Genomic DNA, 21,353 nt, shown 5'->3' on the forward strand with positions numbered 1-21,353 from the left:
GATGGATGGATACAGGGATGGATGCAGGGATGGATGTAAGAATAGATGGATACAGGGATAGTTGGACAGATAGATGGATGTATAGTTGGATGCAGGGATGGATGGATATAGGCATGAATGGACGGTTGGATACAGGGATGGATGGATGGATGGATAGATGCATGTATGATAGATTAGGGAAATTATTGATTATTTGATTGAATAATGATTTATATATTTAATCCTTAAACATTTGGAGAACATGAAAGATTTTTTTTTTTATTCAATAATAATAATAATAATTAATAATAATTTGTTACATTTATATAGCGCTTTTCTGGGCACTCAAAGGGCTTTACACAATGGGGGGGAGATCTCCTCATCCACCACCAGTGTGCAGCATCCACCTGGATGACGCGACGGCAGCCATTTTGCGCCAGACCGCACACTACACACCAGCTGATTGGTGGAGAGGAGACAGATTGATGAAGCAAAGTATGATATGGGGAGGGTTAGGAGGCCATGATGGACAGAGGCCAGTGGTCAGATATGGCCAGGATGCCGGGGTTAAACCCCTACTCTTTTTCGAAGGACATCCTGGGATTTTTAACGACCACAGAGAGTCGGGACCTCGGTTTAACGTCTCATCCGAAAGACGGCAAATTCAAAGTGTCAATTAACTAGTGTGATCATTTAATGAATACATCAATCAACCAATCAATAAAAAATAGTTACAGTTTCAGTTATTCAGTTAAGTAACAGTTTCAATATTTCATGATTCACACAAAATGAATGAATGATAATAGTTTTATTTCTGCTCTGTCCTTTTTTGAAATTGACAATTCTATCAATTTAACTCAATTTAACCAAACTACTTTTTATTGAAATTTTAGTAGTTTGAAATAATATCATTTATAAGAAATAATATCTAGAGAAATACTGGCAGGGTATTATGAGGGTCTTGTGTCATAATATACAACACCAACCCACACAATATGTCACTTCAAACTAATAAAAATGTTAATAAAAGTCACTTTCAAAAACTTTTCAACATCAAAAGCATTTGGAGAAAAGATTAAGGTCCCATAATGCAACTCAAAAGCATAATTAACTGAAAAAGCATTCATCACAAAACACGGAAAACTGTCTTTTTTTAAATTTATTATTATTTTTTTTACAATGTGCTATTTTGTACTGTTCAATGTAATGTAACTACATTGAAAAAATATTTTTGTAAAAATGTATTAAAACATTTTATTTAGGCTGAATTTAAACAAAAACATGTATTCAGTAATGTCAAACTTCATTTGTTTAAATTTAGCCTAAATAAACTGTTTGCAACTTAAAATATTTAAGAAATCCAATTAATATTTTTTTCACAGTTTATTACCTTTTTTAATCAAAGCCCAATTTGAGTGCATGTTGTGCATTTAATTATTGATACATGCATTTATTCAATATATATATATATATATATATATATATATATATATATATATATATATATATATATATATATATATATATATATATATATATATATATATATATTTAAATGTCATTTTATTTACTTCTTTAATTAAAATTGATTTATTTTAAGTATTTTTATTTTATTTCATTTGTTCATCACACTAATTTTAACATCAGACATAAATCGGGTAATTGTTGAAGTGAGAAGGAGATGGCAAAAAAATGTAAGGGCTCATAGATGTAATAGAAACAGAAAGAGAAGACAAATGGCCACAGCCAGGGCAAGAGAGGACTTACAGTAAAAGAGGAAATCTTTTTTTTTTTTTTTTTAAAGCAGAAACATTGGGAAAAGGAGCAAGCCAAAACGCTGCAAGTACAAGAAGATCCCCGAAGTGCAGTGAAATTCAGAAATTGAGACGTAGAGTGAGAGAAATACCCCAAAACTGTGTTTTGCCCAGGGGCAAGAAAACCAAATGTATTATTTCCCCAGGAAGCTTCAACGCGGTGTCTGTACACAGTCTAAGCCTGTCCTGACAGATGTCTGCACAAGTCTCTCTCTCTATCTCTTTCTCTGACTTTACTGCTTTTCCTTCTGCATCTCTTGCATTTCTCTCCCTCTCTCTCTCCTTCTCTCTCTCTCCCTCTCCTCAGAGGGCAGGCTGACTTGGGAGCGTATGTCTTCATTAAGACAGCTGTCAGGTCTAGCAAGTGGAATGGTAGAGGGAGGGAAAAAAAGAAAGAGGGAGAACTTCAAAGGCCTGTGAGCTGTGTCCCGGAGGATCCTGGGTGAGCACAGTCTGTCTCCTGCTGAAAATCTCACTTTACCCACATGCCGCTGTTTGTTCTGCTCCATTCTGTCTGGTCTGACACAAACGTCTTTAACAAGCCCATCTCAGGAAATAATAAGCCCAGGAGATCAAACACATCGATCTCTGGCAGCTAATCACTAAAGCTCCTGTTTTAGAGCTGTAACAAATAATTAGACGTGAAGAGAATCTGACAGTTCTTTGTATCGTATTTTCCTCATTCCTTCAGTGTCAGCCGTCCTGAAGCTTAAATGTGGTTGTTGTAATGATTTTTCCCATAAGTGTATTGTATTTCTTATAATTGATTCATTTCTAATGTATAATGATTAATATATAAATGCCTATCGTCAATCAAATCAACAATGTTAGTGATGAATATAGCCTTTAATGAATGGTTTGCTGGTTTTGTTGGCGGTTATGCTACTGTAGCTTCTCATTTGTGTTGGTTTTGTCAGCTTTTTAAGGCAATGTCTTCAATAAAACCACACAGAGAAGACTGAAATTGCTTTCAACTGAAATGCTTGAATTCCTGTACCGAGGATGAGTAAAACTCCTTGCATTCTACTGACAAACAACAACTGAGAGTGAACATTCTGTATCTACTGAAGAACTGCGGTCTAAAGTCCGTACTGTACAAGCTGACATTAACCTTCATCAAGGCTATCAAACCAAGCAAAATAGCAGTGCAGTGCAGTGTGGGCAAATATCTTGTTTGGGTTAAATGAGTCACATGACTGCCAACGAAATGCATTTGGTAATTTAAGTATACTTTAAAGGTCCAATTAAGTGCTTTGAGATGTGCATTCTTTATTCAATGTTTGACGTAATCTCAATTGAAAAACAAAGAGAGGATGGGATATAAAGTAGCTCCAGCCAGTAGTGTTTAGTTTTATCACAGCTCTGAAAGTGAGAGTGGTTGAGCTCAAGCACATCAAATGAAAAGCAAATGAGAAGCATCTCAATAGGGGGCGGGACACATAGAGGGCATTTGATTAGTCAAGATTTGATGGGAAACTGAGGTATGAGGTTATGTGGAAAAAAAAAACAATTTTTTTTCAGGCAGAAGACAAACTACAATCTTTACATCTTCTAAATGTGAATTTTGTCATTGTTTTGTACCACACGTGCTTATAGATGTCCTAAACTAAAATACTGGAACTAACATAAAAAAAAAAAAATTAATAATTTTACAGGACCTTTTAATATATTTAATTGAAAATGTGAATGTATAATAACAATAATTATATGATTATAATGTGATTAAAATAAAACACTTTTTTGTAAACTACATTATGGAGAAAAGTTGTATAAAAGAAAAATAAATAAATAAATAAGTAATTTAAATAAAACTGCACTGCCACAGCTACAACATAGGCTCATTCTGAAAATGTAGCCCTATATACGTACGTTTCCGAAGATCACAAATTATGTAGCCAGAAGTATGTATGCCTGCATTTCATCTTTAAAGCGAATACCACAGGCCGTTATGATGCCGTTCCTTTACTGTTACCAGTTTGTCCAGTAACTCGACATGTGTGTTGGCAGACTTGAGACGCAAAGCATAGCTGACCATGACAACGGGGTTTGAGTACGCTTCCAGAAAGTAGGTGAACCAAAAAAAAAAAAAAAAAGCCAAAAAATTAAATAAGTAAATCACAGAATAAGAATGTGATGAAAACTAAAAACGCTGTAAAAATCAGGGGGCTTTTCTTTTTCTGGATTACTTTTTAAAATACGGTTCGATTAGGGAAGGGGGTGGGCGGTCAATCAGTGCTTTTGAAAACACTATAGGGAAACACTATTTAGGGAAGGAGGAGAGTAGGTCAGTCAATCAGTCAGTCAGTCGACAGCAGCCTCTGGTGGATTTACATGAGAACATCACACGTGAATGGCACTTGTGAGAGAAATTTGAGATCTGATAAAAGCATAAACTTTCCCAGGGATAGAAGAGCATCCACTGCATCAAACGTGCTGGATAATTTCGTGGTTCATTTCGCTGTGGCGACCCCAGATTAATAAAGGGACTGAGCCAAAAAGAAAATGAATGAATGAAAAGCATTCACAGCGCCCTCTGATGGATTCCAGAAATGTATATAGAGCTATGCTTTCAGAACGTGTCTAGGTTGCATAGTATACTTTTTGTAAACTCAAAATTGTAGAACTGTTGATGTTTAAATTAATTTAGTTTAATTATAAATTATTTTGTAAAAAATTCTGTCACCTAAAACTGTAATAATAATAATAATGATTATAATACATACATACATACATACATACATACATACATACATTTATATAGCGGATATTATATAGACACTCAAAGCACTTAACACATTTTTGGGGGAATCTTCTTAACCACCACCAATGTGCAGCATCCACCTGGATGACATAACGGCAGCCATATTGCACCAGACCGCACACCACACACCAGCTGACAGAGTGATGAAGCCAATTATAGTATGGGGTTGGTTAGGAGGCCATGATGGACAGAGGCCAGTAGGCAGATTTGGCCAGGATGCCGGGGTTAAACCCCAACTATTTTGGGATTTTAAATGACCACAGAGAGTCGGGACCTCGTTTTAACATCTAATTTGAAAGACATCGCTCACTGAGCAGTATAGAGTTCCCATCACTATACCGGGGCATTAGAACCCACACAGACCACAGGTTGGGCACCTCCTGCTGGTCTCACTAACACCACATCTGACAGCAACCTAGCTTTCTCATGTGGTCTCCCATCCAGGTACTGACCGGGCGCAGCCCTGCTTACATTCAGTGGGTGACCATGTGAGAGTTGTAGAGAGCTAGCTGCCAGCATGGGACTTAAAAAATAAATTAATAAAAAAATTAATTTAACTTACCCAATTCACCTATTCCATACATTGTTTTTTTTTTTTTTTTTGGACTTGTGGGGGAAACCGGACCACCCGGAGGAAATGCATGCAACCACGTGAAGAAAATGCACATTGCACACAGAAATGCCAACTGACCGAGCCGGGGCTCGAACCAGCAACCTTCTTGATGTGGGGCGACTGTGCTACCCACTGCATCACCATGCTGCCTAAATAACTAAATACAAAATAATAAAAACAAACATTTTAATCTCTTTAATCTCATTTTTAATCTTGTTTCACAAATTTCATCTGATTTTAACTAAAAGAATTCTAAATGGAGTGGAGAGCATGAGACTAATTCCAGTGATGCTCCAGGGACAGACGAGTCTTCGCTGAGGCCAGCTTCCAGCCTCCACTGCTGAGACTGCAGCTCACACAAGACTTTTGGCCAGCGGAGAAATTAAAATGGTCGTGCCGAACTGAGTCTGGTTTCTCAGAAGGTTTTTTTTCTTCACTCTCCTATTGGTGAAGTTTTTTTTCCCTCTCCGCTGTCGCCACTGGCTTGCATGGTTCAGGAACGGTAGAGCTACACATCGATGGATTTGCTCTTCAGTGCTTGGACTCTTAGTAATGACTTTAAACCACACTGAACTGAGCTAAACTAAACTGAACTTAAACACTAAAAACTGAACTACCCTGATCCAGTTACTATGACCATTTATGTGAAGCTGCTTTGACTCAATATCCATTGTAAAAGCGCTTTACAAATAAAGCTGAATTGAATTGAATAAATTAATTCTAAACTAATTCTTTTTATTTTATAATAATTACTTTTTCGTTATCAGTTTTAGTTATTAGCTTTGAAGCATAACTTATGTGGATTATTAACTTTCAGTTCTTTATTGTATACAATTATTAAGAAAAATTATCATTTTTATAATGATATATTTAAAATGCTATTTTTGTGTTTATTTTCCATGTTATTTTTCATAAGAAATAAAATGAATTTGAACAGAAATATAGTATCCCAATTTCCTTAATGAAAATTCCACGGAAGCAGAATATGTTTTCGATAAAGTTCTCTTTTATATTAAAACGAAAGTAAAATTGTTTAAAAAAAATGTTCAAACTGAATATACTAGACAATTGTTGACCCAAATGACCTCAAGGCGATGCATCTGTCTGTTCCAGAAATGTTCTGGAAAGTGAACTGGACCTGGTGTTGAAAGGTGGAAAACAAAAGACCCGGAGACATCTTTGGCCTCTTGGCAATGTCAGCAAACACTCCAGTGAGCAGCCAACATCAAACAAATGCATCCTGGGGCTCGGACAGGTAATCTGTCTTCCTTGGACCTTCAAAGGGCCCGGTCAGGAAGCCCTGCCGTCCCGCCGCCTGGAGAGGCAAGTTGGAGGCCGGGTATACAAACTGAAAGGCACAGAGATGGATGTGAGGGTTTTCGCAGAGGCCCGCAGTGCTGGAACTGGTCCGAATGGGAGAATTGGGGGTTCAATTAGTATCAAATGACATTGGCTGGTGGTGACAGGTAGGGTTAACCAGACTGGGTATAAGGGCTGAAAGAGGGAACAGGGAGCACTCATCAGGGTCAGAAATGTCTGCGTGCATCACTGTGCTATACAGAGGTGTGAAATTGCTGGATGTCTAAACATCTGGACAGGCAGAAGTAAGAGCCACCCATACAGGCCATGCAAATGTATGTACATTTATTTGGTGCATTTAAAGGGGTGGTCCCCAGTGTATTTGTAAGGGTTGGTTGTGTTTAAAAGATGCAAAGCAATGTGTACTCATGCTTCATTTGTAGAAAATCACGTTATTTTTTCATATATCTTACTTTGAGTATATACAGCTACTCAGCTATCATGAAAACGACTGTCATATTTGCTAGTTCCTCTGAAAGGCCTGGCCTCAAGAGGTTCTCATTGGTCAGCTAACATAATGTGCTGTGATTCACAGAACGGCTACATGTCACGCCCCTACAAGCACGCACTTTAGCGCTGTGTAAACAGTAGCTGAATCAGACAGAAAATGAAGAGCTGAACCATATGCCTGCTCTCTAAAATAAAATCTGACAAGTGTCTTTCATACATATTCTGGTTATAAGCATGTGTAAGTGAAATGAAAGGGTTACATATTTTTTGCGAGGTTGTTATTTGAGATGTAGATTGCAGGGAAAGCGGCTGCATAGAGAGACACCGAAAGCGGCTGCATAGAGAGACACTGCAGCACTGGTGAAGCTTGAGGGTGTTTACAGCGGTTTGATGGATAAATATGAATTTGTAGCTAAATTGTTAGCTGTGCCAAACAGCAATTCCCATTGTTTACATCTTTTCTACAACATACTGTTAACGCTAGAAACTTTGCATGTAATAGATTATTTTAATAGGATGTTTTAACAAATAAAAATACAGGTTGTGGCTCACAGTCCACAGCTTTGTCGGTTACAGGATTTTTTTGTTGAATCCAGCACTGAACTAAGAGAATCTATCCTTTGTTAAATGCTAGCTATATATATTTTTATCATTCTCTGGAACATAAAATTAAACTAAGCATTTCTCTCTTTGTATCATGTCCTTTGGAGCCAAAATACAGAAACAGAAGAAGCTCTGTGGAAATAGCAGCATTTGGACAGCATTTTAGCATTCTCTGCTATAACATTTTCTGGACACACCCCTTCGCTGCAAACGATGTGTGCGCGTGGTGATTGCGAGTAACCGAAGGGCTTGTGATTTCACTAGCCTGGATGTATTTTCTTTGTAGTCCCCTAACTTCATTCACTGTAGGCTTTTCTAAGCTAACTATGTAAAAGCCAATGTCTGCCTTTACATTGAAATTTGAGCATATTGCAATTATTTTACAATTTTGCAAAACATAATATTTTCTCTTCATTTTTCATGTTTATTAAAATTTCATTTTTTATTTCCCCCCAAAATTTGAATTTGGGTGTATTTATTTTTGCATTGTGATCCAAAGTTTGTGTTGTTGTTGTTGTTAGATGAGTTTCAGTTTTAGTTTCAGTGCTGACTAATCTAATGTTTATTCAAAACTATGGTTTTGTAAAGCATCCTAAAGAAAATATTCATTTAAAAGAGAGATCTGTGAGGGATGTGTTCATTATAGGTCTATCAATCGATTAAAATAATTCACTTGTTAATCGCAATCAAGGTCTTTGATTAATCTAGATTAGATTCCTCAGAAAAATTGGTCTATACTGACATGATTTTGCACATCCATGATGTGAATCTCCCATTCCACCACATCCCAAATGTACTCTATTATCTTAGGATCTGGTAACTGTGGAGGCCATTTGAGTACAGCAAACTCATTGTCATGTTCAAGAAACCAGTCTGAGATGATTTGCGCTTTATGACATGGCACATTATCCTGCTGAAAATAGCCATCAGAAGATGGATACACTGTGGTAATAAAGGGATGGACATGGTCAGCAACAATACTCAGGTAGGCTGTGGCATTGACATGATGCTCAACTGTTATTAATGGGCACAAAGTGTGCCAAGAAAATATCCCCTACACTATTACACCACAACCAGCCTGAATCGTTGATACAAGGCAGGATGGATGCTGTTGAAGCCAAAATCTGACCTTACCATCTGAATGTCACAGCAGAAATCGAAACTCATCAGACCAGGCAACGCTTTTCTAATCTTCAATTGTCTAATTTTAGAGAGCAGGTTAGGGTAATTAGGCAAATTACTGTATAACGATGGTTTGTTCAGTAGATGTTTTTTTCTGTAAAAAAATTGCCTAAAGGGGCTAATAATGTTGTCCCTAAAATGTTTTTTTTTAAAAATGAAAACTGTTTTTATTATAGCCGAAATAAAACAAGTAAGACTTTCTCCAGAAGAAAAAAATATTATCAGACATACTGTGAAAATTTCTTTGCTCTGTTCAACATAGTTTGGGAAATATTTAAAAAAAATAAAAATAAAAAAATCAAGGGGGGGCTAATAATTAAAGACTTCAACTGTATATAGTAGCCAGATTTTTTTATTTTGCTTTCTGATATATGAAACTATATTCATCCATCACTGTGACTTAAGCATCAAAATAGTGCTAGTAACTCATATCTCTCTTACATTGTCCTTCATTGGAGTGCTACAGAATCCGATGGCCATAGAAAACAGATGTCCCATATCTTTGACAAATCCGTACAACGAAGAGCATCTTTTGTCTAAGCAGCGTGTCATGCATGAGGATGGGAAGCATTTACCATAATAGCATGTAGTTTGGAGTGAATCTCCTCTCAGCCGTTATCTCTGTGGACTCAGACTCCAGCTTCCTTCCTTTAGTCCGCTTTGTCCATTCCTGCCCAGAGTCAGATTGTCCATCTCATTGTCCAGCATAGTCATCCACACAGTTCCCGCAGCCAAAAAAGCCATTCACCTGTAAACATTCACATACAGTCATCAGAACAGCGAGAGCTCAGTCCAGGATACTTAATTCATGCTAATTTGACTGTTTAGAGGCATCACAATGCTCCAGGGCGTCAAAGACAAGCGTATGAGTTCTCTAAGAAGCATGAAATCAATTGCACACCACCTTTGAGCACTCTTGCACCGCCGTGGGAAAACAACACATGCGGAGGTCTGTGCTATTATGCTATTTACTTTCCCAATTTGCTTTCAACAGACAGGTGCATGATTGCCATGGGAGCCTTTAACAGCTTCACCTATTGGGCATAAATGGGCTTCAAATGTCCAGCATGACCCTTTGGTATGGGCCGAGGTTGTTTGACATCAATTGGTTTGAGTGCTGTGCAAGATTTTTTTCAAAACTCTTGAGTGCATATTAAAAAAAGGCAAACAAAATCATCATGCATACTGGATTATGGTTCATGAGCGCCCCTTAACAAACAACTGGTGTGAAGAAAATTACCTAACTTTGCATCTTACTTTGTATTATCTTTACTCCAACCATGATAATTTGCACTGCCTCCAGGATGAATCAAGTCGCTTTTGATAAAATCGTCTGGTAAACGAATGAAGGAAAGTTTTCTGAAGGTCAGTACCTTGATTCATTGTTTTATTTGGCTTGGCTCAGTGCTCAGTTGTCGCTGTGGTTTACACAGAGTTTTTGTAGAATGGAATAAGAGAACATATCCAGTGAGTGTCTGGTGTGGAGGTGAAAATGCAAAAGTCAGAAGAGAATGCCCAGAATGGCTCATGTTGACAGCAAGATAAGAGTACAATCGAGGCCTGCAGAACAGCATTTTTGAACACACAACGTGTTAAACCTTGAAGCAGATGAGCTACAGTATCAGAAAAAAAAAAAAAAAAAAACACTAGTACCACCTCTGACAGCTAACAACAGCAAACTGACGCAACACAGGAAAAAATGAAAAAAATGGAAAAATGTTGCATAGTCTGATGAATCTCAATTTTGGCTGCAACATTCATTAGGGTCAGAATTTGGCGTGAATAGCAATAAAGCATGAATCCATCCTGGCTTGTATTCGGATAGGTAGTGGTAGGATAATGGTGGATATTTTGAGAGTGGTCTGGATGCAGCGCAATCTGAGCTGCATCCAATGCTTTTTAATGCGCTCACCTAACCCCAACCCTAACCCTACCCATCACAGTGACGTCACTCACTCCGTTAAGTGCAATGTATCTGACATTGCATCGCTGAGTGATGTAATCTCAGCTTGCATCATAAATGCTGCATCCAGATACTATTGGATATTTTGGGATGCTTAGTGCCATCTAACCATATTTATTCCTTTATGACAACAATGTTGAATGTGTTGTCTAATTTCCTGGAAAGTGACAATGCGCTCAAAATCCAGGACACTGAAAAAAAAAAAAACGATTAATTGGATTTACTATAGCTACGTTTCCATCCACCTATTTTTTATGCGCATCTTGGATATGCGCATAAAAAAACAGTTGATGGAAACGCCAAGATGTGCATAAATTATGAAAATGCACATAAAAAATATGCACATAACTGAGTAGTAAAAACTTTTTATTCGATAAGAAAATGTGCATAAACTATGATGGAAACACTTTTTAACTAAGAAATTCCAGTATGCACATTAAAAGTCATATGATTTTGCTATAAGAGATCATGTGATGACAAAAATGAATGTGAATGGATAAACTAGCAAGCTGAGCACATTGTAAAACATCTTAAATGTTGTTTTGGACATTCTAAAATGCCTTAACTATTTCAGTATTAGTGTTATTGTATTATTAATTATCTCCAGAACTGTCAAGAGCATCTGTGCTCCACAACTCAGGTCTTTAAACGCCACCACGTGTTTATTACATGTCGGCATATTGTCTTCTGAGGCACAAGTAATTTATTAAATGAAGAAAATATTCACACAGCTTCTCCTACAGCAGCAAATTTTGTTTTTACTGTTGACTGTAAGTTTTTTTTGGCGGCATTTAATCAGAAAGTGACAATTTTGTGACTACTTGGATGGAAGCTCTGCTTTATTCACATGTCTTTTATGCGATATTCCAGCTTTGTGCATACATTTAATTAGCATCTTTGTTTAGAAATATAGAAAATTTGTTTCAGGTAACTGGTTGCAAGCAATATATATGGGCTGAGTTTAAACAAAAAAAAAAAGTTGAATATAACACAATTTATTTAGTTTGTTTACATTCAGGCCATATCTGTTGTTTGTAACCACTTACCTTAAAATTGAGTAAACCCAATGAATATTTTTTTTCAGTGTAGAGCCCCTCTGCTGGAATGAAAGATTAGTGAAAAGGATGTGGGGAATTTGATGTGAATTTGATGTGACTGTCATGCTATCATGTGAGTATAGAATCAAATCTCTGAGGAATATTTCCAGCAAACCTTGTTAAACTTTCTTGTTAAATCTATGGCATAATGAATTTAGGGTGTTTAAAGGAAAATGGGTGTCTATACTGGTAATAGCAGGCTGTACGTAATATAGTGGCTGGTGATCTTATTTGGTAAATCAAAAAAGTCCCTTAGTTTGATTAGCACTTAAGTCATTGAAGTAATTCTGTAAACTTCAGGTCTTAATGGAAAAAAAGAGCTCAATAAGATCCACTACTTTTTTTTATTTCGTTGCATCCTTCCATTTGGCCCTGAGGCGTCTTTTCAAACTCAAAGCCGTCTCAACTCAGATTTCAGCGTACTATTTCACCCCCCATTTATTCCTGCAACCAACCCAATGCACCAAAGTACCATCACACGAATCGCCCTGAAGATATGATCATTCTGCTATTGCACTGCATTATTGAATCTTCCATTAGCAGTATTAAAAGAATAGTTCACCCCAAATTACAATTCTCTCATTTACTCACCCTTATGTCATTTCAAAGATTTTATTTTTTACTTTGGCAGAACCGAAAGGCACAGAAAACACATTTCTATTGCTATTTTGGTCACGTTTTTTAAGGTACATAATATTATTATATTACAGACCATTAAATGATTTAGCTAAATAAACTCCTAATTTACTAATTATTAATAGTTAATAAGGGTCACACTTTAATTTGATGGTCCGTTTGTTGAAGTAAGTTACATTGTATCTACATGTCACCTAATTGTCATTAGGTTATAAGTAGACTGTTAGGTTGGGGTTAGTGAAAGTTGACATGTACTTGAAAAGTTTCTTATAGTCAGTTAAATGTCCGTCGAAGGAGCAGTAACTACAGATATTAGGCACAGTCTACTAATACTCAAATGGTCCAACATCAAAATAACAACATAAAACCATAAAAACATAACAAAAAGATTGACATCCAAGAAAACCACAATTTTAAACAAATGAAAGCAAAATTATGTAAATGTAGTATTCAGGAATCAGAAGTGTTTCAGATGCATGTGCATGCATGAATTTGTAATTTAGTGTAGTAATGTTGGATGTAAATAATTAAATACAACTAATTTAAAAAGAGTCCAGTCCAATGCAGCAGCCCACTTCTAAATGGCAGCAATACGATATTTAAAGGGTCCAAAGAAGTCAATGACAGGTTTTCCAAAAGCAATTAGGTTGGAAGGCGGAGCCAACCCTCAATCTCGACCAGAGGAACTCCACTAACTCACAAGACGTTTCAGGTCCTACTCACACTATGCTATCCGAAACATGCCCAGGCCTGTTTTTCCGGATTGTTTGAGAAGTGTGAGTGCGCTGAATCGGGCTCAGGCACGGTTCACTTGGCCGGCCCTGGCCCGGTTGGAAGAGGTGGGCCAGAGCGCGGTTCACTTGGGCTTTGGCGCGGTACGCTTGTAGTGTGAGTGCAAAACGCGCCAAAGCCCGAAACTGAAAGCTTGCCGTGACTTTTAAGGGGCTGTTTCAAATGGATTTATTAATCAATCTTACTGTTCAATGAACGCAAACTGTCGTAGTTTATTAAAGACACAAACTCTTCACTGCACAATTAGCTAATGGCAAATACCTACGATATGGTATTATTTCATTTCATTTCCTCCACCCAGAACAAAAGCGTGACTGCCATCTGCGTGTGATAGTCTTACTAGCCAATTGAGTGAGCACACTTTCATTCTGCCCAATCAGAACTTTTGCAAACTGTTAAGTTTGCCGAGTGTTCTGTATTTTTGTAATTATTATTACTTTTTTTTTTTGTATAATCAGATGCATAATCTCCCTAAATTTAATTGAACTTGTTTATGGTCATTTTAGGTATGGTCATTTTATTTGTGCTTACTGTTTGCTCTAGAGAATTTATTTTTTTAATTTCTGAATATTTACAAACCAATTTGAATAAAGTTGGAGTAAGTTAATATGTTTACAGTTTATTTTTATCTAACACTAAAAGGCTACTACACAAGTTATTGAGCTTAATCTTGACTACTCAAATCGCAAATCAAATCACAATTGCGATATCTGTCAAAAAATTGCAATTCTATATTTTTCTCAAATCGCACAGCCCTAGAACAAAACCAAAATTTTTTCAGGTTGCCCTAGCTAGTGCGCACCCATTCTACATATTATTATCCTCTGGATAATGATCATCTGATCGCGTTGCTCTTCAGAAGTAATTCACCACTTTGTCTTGATGGTGAATCTCCTCCAGAAATGACAGCGACTCTTTGTTTACAAGTTTACAAGCCATATTGACATTACACATTTCCCCACTCAAAACTGTATGAGTGGCACGTCTTGTGTATTCTATAGTCTTTGATAGAAGTCATTAAAAGGGGTAAATTGAATATTTTTTGGGGTGAACTATCCCTTTAAGATTGTACGCAGACACACCACTCTTTGTTTTCTTTTTCCCCGGACCAGATTGATAGTGAACTGTCTGCAAACAGCTTTCCAGCACCCAGCGCAGTTCAGCCGACCTGCGGTTTGATCCGTTTGACTTGAACTCACACATCTCCCCTGTGAACAGGCAAAGTACCTCTCCCAATACTGCTTTTTCAGAGCAGCCCACAAAATTTCCGAGTTACTACAGACCAGCAGCCCCTCCTAAACCCGTGAGTGCAGTGATGTGGGCGGCCAGGGCATTGGGCTGGTTGGTGTGGGATGTGGCTAAGTGTGGTGGATGCTGGCAGTGCTGTGTCGGGGAGGAGAACTGGAAGGCCTGTGGTTTGGATTGCTGTGGATGAAATTGGAGAACCTCTGGCATTCAACACGCTCTGTATCCCTCTCGTTCCTCGTCCAATTTTCCTTCTATCTCTCGGTCTCCTTGGTATCCTTTTCTAGTCCGCGTTTCATAACCTGCTCTATCTCTCTCTCATAGGGTCACAGACGGCCAACGTGATTCCGCTGCTCTGCCCGCTGCTTTCAAAACCTGGACAAGAAAATTGTTTTTGTCTCATTTTGGTGAGTGTATGTGCGCGCTGTCTTCATTAGTTGTGCAGCGGAGTGAGGTGCGTGCTGAAAAGCGAGAATTAAATCCCTCTTTGTGTGTTTTGCAATGAAGTTTGGAGAGCTTTAGAGTGAGATTGCTTTGTGTATATTCAAAGGCATCATGGGTAAGAGGCTATAGCCATGCCTAAACACTAACCCTCCTCATTAGACGGTGGCCTCTCGGGAGTAAAGAGAATGAGCTCGCAGAAAGAGTAGGTAATGTAATCTTCTCTGGCCAATAACCTCTCTAATAGACAATTGAAGTCTATTTTCTCATTTCCCTCTTTCTTCTCTATCTCACTGGCCTGGCTCTTTTTTTCTTCCCCTCCTCTTCGTTCTCACTTACAAAAACAAAATAACCTAATAAAATAAAAAATGCACTTTCCTTCTTCTCGCTCCCTCCCACACACCCACACTGTTTGCCCAACAATACAGTAGAAATTGTATTCACTAACCATATTTGGGCACATATTTGGTGTCAATATCAGCATGAGCCGAAACAGGATGTTATGAACACGTTTGTGGCCACCGAATGAAAAATAACACGCAGACAGGCCTGGATCATTCTCTTGGGCAAACATGAACCTCTGAACGAAGTATCGATCTGATCTCTTTTTTCTTCTTTTAGCAGTGGCTGTTATTGACAGAATGATAGCAACTGACCGTAGTTTAGCAAAGATGCAGAGACAACTGTTAGTAAAAGGTTAACGAGTAATGGTACATCTTTTCCCATGTCTGTGACCAGTGCTGTTGAAATAGTGTTATTTTGTTATACTATTGGACTGTCAGTTTAACGTTTACCAACTAATCATTTTAAAATGATTAAAATGTGAACATATTGATATAAACAATTCTGTATGTCAAATTTGACATGTTTTCACTTGCTTATTAATCATAAAATAAACAAAAGGTCACTAACACAAACATACAAACAATTGAAGAAATCATATCCACTTGTTAAGTGTAACGTCACGCAAAGCGGCTTCTGAGTCCAAACACTACCAAACTGTGAAGGGAAGCTAAACAAATGTTAATAATAAACGTTTACAAAGTGGTGTAATACTTTCAAAAATCATGATCACAATATATATATACATATCCATTTAATGTAATGTGTATTTATAGAGCACATTTATCATGTATGGTTAAACACCCAAAGCACTTCATAATCAGTAAGGGGGAGTCTCTCCACACCACCACCAGTGTGCAGCATCCACCTGGATGATACGTCGGCAGCCACAGGACAACGGCGCCAGTGCGCTCACCACACACCAGCTATTGCTGGACTGGAGAGACAGTGATTGAGCCAATTCGGCGGATGGGAATGATTGGGAGGCCATGATTGGTAAAGGCCAATGGAGGGAATTTGGACACTGGGGTTGCACCCCTACACTTGCTATGGGATTTTTAATGACCACAGAGAGTCAGAACATCAGTTTAACATCTCATCCCAAAGACAGTGCTCACTGGCAGTATAGCATCCCCTTCACTATATTGGGGCATTAGGACTCACACAGACTGCAGGTTAAGCGCCCCTGCTGGCCTCATTAACACCACTTTCAACAGCAATTGTTAAAATATTAATGTCTATGATGCAGCAAGTTCAGAGAGAATTGCGTGTACACCATGCTTTTATATAAATTTCACTGTACTGTGTGATATAGTGGTCTTAAACTAAACTTTTTTCAATTCGAATTAGTGGCTTGGAGCAGGAAACAGAATTTCATATGTCACAACAAGCGGATAAAAAATTAGCAAAGATCACAGAAGCTGATGTATATCGAGAGATTCTGTACTGACAATGGCAGCAAAATAAGAAATTAAATTCCTCAAACGTCATCGGGCAAACTGAGGTTGCAAAAGAAAAAAAGAATAAAACACTGCTTACAATTTTGATCAACACACATAAAAAAATAATAATAAAATAAAAATAGTATATATAAATATAAGGGTGTAACAATACGCATATTTGTTTCGTAATTTGTACGCCTTACGAACTGAACAATTCAGTCTAATATCTAAAACGATAAAACAGAATAAGTACAAAATATAATGTTTTCAGTGCAGCAACGCTCAACATGGCATCTCAAATGATGTAACAGGCAACATGCTGCCTTCCCCGCATTCATGTTAAACAGAGTAGAACATCGCTTTTGTACTCAGAATATACTTTATTTAACATGCACTCATTAGCAATCTTTCTGCCTTCTGTGTCAGCGTGCTGCACTAGTTCGCAAAATATGTAGTAACGTTAATGTAATCCTCCTATAGACCTTTTCCTAGCAGCTACATGGAGGCCGCCATAGCGACCAGCGTTTTCAGGTAGAATGTTTAGAACTTCCATTTACAGCATTTACTACTGGTAATTTGCGCTCTGAAAATGGGTTTCAATAGCGTTTTGAGTGGATTACAAAGTGTTTTTTGTGACACACAACTTTGAAAAGTGTGTATTAACGTCATTATAAACTGTCAGATGTAGTTCAAGCACGAGAGGAAAATGTTCTTCTAGTTCATGTGTCTGCCGTCAGAAATACAGTTCCCCCAATGCCCCCATACCCCCACCCACCCCCGCCGAGACTGAGCCAAAAAAAAAAATGAATGAATGTCAAATTTGAGATCAAACAGAACAAAATGGCAAAACTGAAAATAGAGAAAAAAGTACATATATTAAATGTAAATATATCACTTTAAAAAATGCGACTACCACAACATTCAATTGCCCTAACAGTCATGCAAGTCAGGTACTAGGCCTGCTTCCAAATCTAATCCAAATTCCCCAGTATCAGAAAAGAGAAAGTTCCCACCAGTCAGATTTAATTTCAGCATACATCTCATTGGCTGTCTGTTGAGCACAAGAATCAACACAAGTATAACATGTACTAAGTAGTTAACATTCAAGTGTCTAAAAAAAATGTTTCTCGTGTGAAAATGCATGTTTGGTTTGATTAAAGTTTGATGCAATTGCAATGTTATTGTGGTTCATTTGAATAAGCATAAACACTGCCATTTAAACTTTGGTGCACAGCAACATCCAGACTGAGACCACTCCTAAAGTGCATCTTGATTTTACAAACAACCTCTGGTATGGCTAGACTAAAATATGAACTCAACATGAACTAAAGACATTTAAATCAAGATGCAGCCATAAACACGTTGTGTGGCATCAGAAATGCAGAAAAGGAATTTGTGGTTCTAACTTATCTAAACATTTTTAAAATATCCATGAGTTCTTATCTGATAAAACAGCATCACATGCACCAACAACTAGCACTTTTAGTTTTAAGCTGTAGACGTGTCTTAAAAGTCAATCAGTCTGTAGTGTGGACACCAAGCGGACAATGTAATACATACAGTTGAAGTCAGAATTATTAGCCCCCCTTTGAATTTATTTAGATTTTTTTTTTTTTTTTCAAAATTTCCCAAATGATGTTTAACAGAGAAAGGAAATTTTCACTGTATGTCTGTTAATATTTTTTCTTCTGGATAAAGTCTTATTATATATATATATATATATATATATATATATATATATATATATATATATATATATATATATATATATATATATATATATATATTTTTTTTTTTTTTTTTTTTTTTTTGATAGTCTAAAGAAACAAACTATTTTTATCCAATAACTTGCCTAATTACCCAAACCTGCCTAGTTAACCTAATTAACCTAGATAAGGCTTTAAATGTCACTTTAAGCTGTATAGAAGTGTCTTGAAAAAATATCTAGTAAAATATTATTTACTGTCATCATGGCAAAGATAAAATAAATCAGTTATTAGAAATGAGTTATTGAAACTATTATCTTTAGAAATGTGTTGAATACATCTTCTCACTGTTACACAGAAATTAGGGGAAAAATAAATGGGGGCTAATAATTCAGGGGGCTAATGATTCTTGAAGACTTGAACTCTCTATCTATATTTTTGCACTGTACTAAACATACCAAGTCTAAAAACAGCCTAAAATGCACCTTTTTGGAATATCTAAGTCCAATTTGCAAGGGTGACTTTTGAGAAATAGCCAACCCACACACTTTGCAATGCAAAAATAAAGCAATGCAAAACTAATGTGTTACCACTTTCCATAAAAGTGATGCAATTAGTAACTTTTTCTAGCAGTAATGCAATAATTATAAAGGCAACATTCCCCAGCAATCCTGTATCTGCTTCATATTACTACACTGGACTTCATTTCCCTCCTTTTTTCTTCTTTATAAATAACCTTATTACATCCAGGCCATCTGATTTGTTTCTTTAATCCAGTTGGTGGTGTGATCCGTATGATATCATATAGGAACAATTTGTAGACGCTAAAACAATAGTAAATTGTCAGCTTGATCTCATTAAGCAGTCAGGAGACTTCAGATGTAAACACGAGGGCTCTTAAAGGCCATGTTTACCCAGGCTCAAAGCCCCGCTGCACTCTTCTCCCATCCTGCTTTTTTTCTGTTCAGGTGTTTTATGAGGCACCAAAGCAAATTTCATTATGAAGCGATAAAAGGCCTCTCACATTGTCGGCGTGATTTCTGCAAAGTAAATGGTTCACCGACCGACAACAAACGGAAGACTTCACGCACAGCGATTAGGTATTGTGTGAGAGTACGAAAAGCTATTCAAAGAACGTGAGCAGCATGACTGAGTTGGAACACATGGCTTGAAACACACCGCTCAGCTCTTATTTACATATCAAGTTCAAAGTTCAAGTGGAAAACTCTCGATTCCTGAATATTTTGTCTTGGGATTATTCCTCTCTCCAAAGGTATCTGCTGTTTGATATTAAACCAAGAGCATCTTGCGCAAAAATTATTTGCATTGTAAAGGAACACTCCACGTGTTCTAAAAATATTTAAAGCTCATTTTACAAGTGCCCTACAGTTAAACGTTTGAGTTTTACCGTTTTTTTAAATCTATTCAGACGATCTCTTAGGCTTTTAGCACTTGAAGCTTAGCTTAGTATAAATCACTGAATCGGATTAGACCATTAGCATCGCTAAAAAAAAAAAAAAAAAAAAAAGTGATAATTTTTGATAATTTTTACTATTTTAAGCTTGACTCGTCTGTAGTTACATTGTGTTACCAATGGGAAATTAAAAGTTGCTATTTTTTAGGTCAATGTGGCCAGGAACTAGGGGTGTGACAAGACACTCCACAAGACGAGACACAAGATTAGGTTCACGAGAATAAGACAAGATTTTTATACTATTTCATTAGAATCCTCAATGATGAAATATATGAATGGAATATTAACTGAAAGAAAACACAATGCAAAACTATTTAGGTGCTTTAAGTGAACTTATAATGAATGTTATTTTACATGTTTTTAATAAATTCTATGCAGTAAAGGACATGCAAACACTGCAAAATATTTGCTAATATATAAATGGAAAACAGATTTTTATTTAACTGAAAAAAATGTAGGTGGGTTTTTTAATAAACTCATAATGGATAATATTTTACTTCTATTTGAATTAAGAATGTCATAAAGGACATTCAAACACTACAAAATATCTTGCTATAAACTCTGACTGAGGTAGACTGATAGGAGAGAGTGGTTTTAATGAAATTTGATACCGCATGCCAAATCAAAAGAAAACATCTGTTATTTTGCAACAGCATAAATTATGACGGGTGTGTGTTTGTCCAGGAGTTCTCAGAGTGTGCACAGTGGAGATGTGTGTCTCTGGTGCTTTATTAACTTGGTAGGTACAGAGAAGAGTGTTTAATAGCCATGTGTGCATGGCTTATCCTGTCGCAAAATGCGGCTAAAAGTCCTACAAGATGGTGGTTTGATCACAAAGTTTACCTGTGAGTACAGCACTTAATTAATGTGACTAAAATTCCATCAAATGGTTAATTTCTGTGATGGCAGTTGTAGCAGCCTGTGCTTTTGGACAAAGCAACCTTTGATCTCTAGTAAAAAAGCACTGAAGTCACACCGCACAAGCAAATGAGTGACGCGCAACACAGAGGCAAAGCATTTGATTTGCAGTTCAAATCCAATCCTGGCTCCAATTTTCAGTGCTAAATTCACCCTCACGGTCCATCATAACATCACAACTGATGTGACAACATGTGTCGAGAAATCTCATCGCGATTTAGTCTCCCGAAATCTCATCACACCCCTACTAATGTAGGAACTATACTCTCATTCTGAAGTATTAATTAAGGAACTAGGCCATTTCGACCAAGAAATTAGCAACTGTAAAAGATGTGACAAAGTACAGGCAAGTCAACATTTAAATAGGACAATTACCATTATTTTTTTATTTTAGCAAATGCTAACAGTCTATTCTGATTCAATGATTTATGCTAGGCTAAACTAAAAGTGTTTCCTCAAGAAAAGGAGACTGAATAAACGCATTATAAAATGAAAAAAATGAACTCTTGTAAAATGACTTTTAAAACCAAAAAAAA

At 36.9% G+C, this 21,353-nt stretch overlaps 1 long non-coding RNA gene across 1 annotated transcript in view; it reads right to left on the reverse strand.

The window, feature by feature from the left end:
• LOC141378650 (uncharacterized) overlaps positions 1-21,353 on the reverse strand; it is a 98,603-nt gene that overhangs the window by 10,989 nt on the left and 66,261 nt on the right. Inside the window, exon 3 of the long non-coding RNA XR_012393546.1 lies at positions 9,337-9,509. This is a non-coding gene — a long non-coding RNA (uncharacterized lncRNA). The remainder of the gene's footprint in view (positions 1-9,336; positions 9,510-21,353) is intronic.

The sequence above is a fragment of the Danio rerio genome, chromosome 2, assembly GCF_049306965.1.
Source record: "Danio rerio strain Tuebingen ecotype United States chromosome 2, GRCz12tu, whole genome shotgun sequence".
In the NCBI taxonomy this organism is placed as follows: domain Eukaryota; kingdom Metazoa; phylum Chordata; class Actinopteri; order Cypriniformes; family Danionidae; genus Danio; species Danio rerio.